This window comes from Leptopilina boulardi, unplaced genomic scaffold, assembly GCF_019393585.1.
Source record: "Leptopilina boulardi isolate dan_hultmark-lab unplaced genomic scaffold, ZJU_Lbou_2.1 LbouV2_214, whole genome shotgun sequence".
Taxonomy (NCBI): domain Eukaryota; kingdom Metazoa; phylum Arthropoda; class Insecta; order Hymenoptera; family Figitidae; genus Leptopilina; species Leptopilina boulardi.
This window is the reverse complement of record NW_026137768.1, coordinates 5,273,844-5,277,810: the sequence shown is the minus strand read 5'-3', so window position 1 is coordinate 5,277,810 and position 3,967 is coordinate 5,273,844. Positions and strand designations below refer to the sequence as shown.

At 30.1% G+C, this 3,967-nt stretch overlaps 1 protein-coding gene across 6 annotated transcripts in view; it reads right to left on the bottom strand.

Annotated features, from left to right (window-relative positions):
• Positions 1-3,967, bottom strand: part of LOC127279269 (protein trachealess) — a 219,988-nt gene that overhangs the window by 16,529 nt on the left and 199,492 nt on the right. The gene's annotated exons all lie outside the window — the stretch shown is intronic.

Sequence of the window (3,967 nt, the reverse complement as noted above, 5' to 3'; positions counted from 1 at the left end):
TAAAATATTTGAGGAGTTAAAGACAACCAGAGTTGGGGTTTTTAAAAATCAACTCTAAAAGTGATTTTAACATTAGACTCACTCCCTTAGCATTAACTTCCCAGGCTTAAAATTAACTCCCTTAGCATCAACTTTGAAAAAGGTGTACGGAAAAAAATGGAAAAACGATTATGGTAACTTTTACTACTTTAGAAGTAAAACCTGAACTGAAGGAAATTTTAACATAATCCTAAAAGTTAGAATTAAAAAAATTTTTGTGAAAATTTAAAATATTTTTTTTTTAGTTTTTATATAAAAATATATATGATGCGCAGGTTATTTATTCATTTTTTCGTAAAGTGTGCGGTTTAAAAGAATATCTAAATAGCACGTCATCTAGATCAGTCCATTTTGGTCCGTTTGTCAAGGTCGCCTCGAGTGAAACGTTATTGTCTCTGTCCCCCAGGGAATCCCCTTCCTGAATCTAATACATAACTCTCTCTATGAAGATTAATCGTTCGCGATCATAAAGCTATTGGTATGGCAGACGCGTCACATTTATATATATACATACTCTGATATTCGTCCTTTTTCCCTTCATGAAAGACGAATCATTTATACAAAAACGCTAGATAAAATATTGTTCCTTCTTAATGTAAAAATGTTTAACAGATGGTTTATAAAGATCATATTTACATATCGATTTATCACTTATTTATAAAAATTAATCTCTTAAAATAGAAATAAATTTTAAATTAATAGCAATTTTCGAAATTTGGAATATTTTTCAATTAAATACATAACATAATTATAACATTTATAAACAAATTGTAGAAATTAAAATAGTAAAAATGTGTAAGATTTTTGTACTACTGAAACAGTAGTATGTATATATATAAATTGTTGAATTTGGTCTTAAAATAAGTAGTTAATGTGTCGTAAGGTAAGACAACAGTAGAAATAGTATGGGCACGTTTTCACGCGGAACAAACCACTCTTACAACTTTACACTGGTTTACATTGATAGGCCATCAAACAGGCACTCAGAATCCTCGAAAGCCCATTTTCACCGATTTCAAGCCCCCTTTCATTGCTTGTCTCTTTTCTCTTTTGCCACAACATTCTCCATCTCTCTTTTCGCTCCCTAATAGCTTTTACCCCGAATCGCGCGATGACGACTCAAACCATATGCTCTATTTTTTTGCGTTAGGTTCATTTCTATTATTTCAATTTTTATATTTCTGTATTTTATTGCAAATTTGACTTTCTCTTTTTATATGATTTTTTACTTAACGAAAATTTTAGATACCGAATTTTTGTTCACTGATAACAAAATTTTATCTCGAATAGCGAAAGTTTTCACTGGAATAGTAAAAGATTAAAACTTTTATATATTTTAGCGAAACCTTTCGCTGTTATAGGTAAATTTTTCTTCGTGTTTAGCAGAATGTTTATTTTAGTCAGTTTCATTACATGATTTTTTATTGAAAAGAAATTTAATTTAATCGAATTTTAATTTACCGAAATTCTCATTCAATCGAATTTTATGTGATTCGAATTTTTTAAATAACGCGGAAATTCCAATATTCACCGAATTTTAATTTGTACGAATTTTTTAGACACTGAATTTTTATTTGTCCGAAATTACAAATGTCCGAACAGAAATATTTCGGCGCAATTTTCAAAATTAACCAATTAGAAATTATCAAGAAAATCGTGATTGGTCAATTTTAAAAATAGCGCCGAAATCAATTATTTGTTCGGTCATTTTTAATTTCGGACAAATGAAAATTTGGAGTCTTAAAAATTCGTAAAAATAAACATTTATACATATAAAAATTAGGATAAATTAAAATTCGGTGACTTGGAATTTTTATTATTTAAAAATTCGAATTACATAAAATTCAATTGAATGAGAATACTGTTAAATTGAAATTCGCTTAAATTAAAATTATTTTAAATAAAAAGTCAAGTAATTAAAATGACAATGAAATAAAAATTCTGCTGAATATAAAAATTCGATAGCTAAAAATTTTATTGTGCAAAAATTCATATAAAATCCTTTTTCTCTTCAATCGAGGTTTCAGTGTAATATATTTAAAAATATTATATTTAAAATATGTATTTCAAAAATATAGATTAAATATGAATTAAAATTAGAACTTGTAATATTAAATATAGCAATATGTAGATATTATGTTTTGCTGGAACCAATTTCCATCTCCCTCTGTTATCTCACTTATCCCAAATGAGATATTATTAAAATGATTTCTGGGTTGAAGACAGTCCCCTTGATAAATCTTGTTTAAAATCAGAACGCGAATATTATTTACAAAGGCAAATAGGATGATGCTAACGAGGCGTTGATTAGGGTATTGGTGACGATGATCTAGTTAAGTACTGCTTAATTAGTCAGGTGTATTTAGTTAATCCCTGTATTTCATTAGGTTTGACTCTGCGAAGGGCGCCCGTGGCTCTCAATTTTTTTACACAAGTTTAAAGGAATTTTTTTATAATTCACTATTTTTTTAAAATAAATTTTTTTTTCTAATTTTTTTATTATCAGAATTAGAAAGATTTGATTTAATTTGACAATGAATGATTTTCGAAATTTTGATTATATATAGAAATGGAGAAATATATAATTAAATTAGAATTATCTGGAGAGAAAAAAAATTGAATAAAATAGATTATGGGATTTTTATTTTGTTAGTTTTATTGAAGTGATAACAAAAAAGGTAGATTGAGAACCTTTTACTGGTAACCCTGCTTTCAACTCCCTCGCTCTTAACTAGCCGCCAACTACGTTAAACACTGGTTTAAACTCCCTTCTTTCCTCTTGTCAACCCCTCCTCTTTCTCTCTTCACTGTGTGGTACATAACCGAAATTATTCAACCTCTCCAGCCTTTATAAACCGTAGAATAAAATTTTCTTACTCCCACTTTTTTTTATTTAAAAAAAAAAAAATTATTTTAAATTTCATTTATAATGAAAAACTAATTTTCTCATTTTTATTCTTTAATTTTATCTGTATGACAAATTTAGCTAATTGCAATTAGTTGTTTGAACAAATTTATATTTTAGAGAGTTTATTTCAGTAGCTCTTAAATTAGAAACATCTTCAAAGGTTTTGAATTCGTTATTATAGGGAAAGCTCTGTGTATTCTCGAATAGAAGTTGTATAGCGACGACGGGAGAGAGATAGAGAGAGAGAGAGAGCAGTGGATTCAGTTTGACGAGGAGTTGTGGCAGCAGTACGCGGCTGGCACCTAACTCAATTTTGTTAGTTTAGTTACATCGGTGGCTGGTAATGCGAGGAGTGGGCGTGTTGGGGTTGTTGCCGTGATTAGATTTACATGTGGGTAGAGGTGGGGGAGGGGGTGGATTGCACTACCCCCCCTCTCTCTCACAGCCCTTTATACCTCGCTGGTTAGGATTTCCCGTTTCTCAGCTCTGCAAATATTAACTTAACCGACCTTTCTTGATTTTCTAGATCTACCGCACGTCACTTGTTTCTATCTCAAATCAACCGCGGAACCAAAAAAAAAAAAAATGAGAAAAAAAACAGAAATAATGGTTTTTTTCCGAGAGACGTAGAATTCATTTTTTAAAACGTTATACATGGAAAAATAGATTTATCTGTAAGGTTTCACTGTAGTATAGCAAAAGTTTTACTTGTTTCAGTTAAATCTTTTACTATTCTAGTGAAACCTTTCGCTGTTTCAGATAAATATTTTTTCCTTTGAACACTGAGAAAATTTTGGTGCAGCAGTTGCTTTTTTTGACAGGGCTCAGATCGGGGCCGAATCAAGCTGCCCTATTAGGGAATGAAACGCCACGCCTGAAGTGGCCCTAATTAGGAAATACACATTTTTTTGGTCGCCCTGATTTGGCCCTGAAATTTTTCGTTTAAGGCAGCTGCTGTATCAGAATTTTTTCTGTGATACTATACAAAAATTCAGACAGTAAATGCTATAAAAGTAAAAT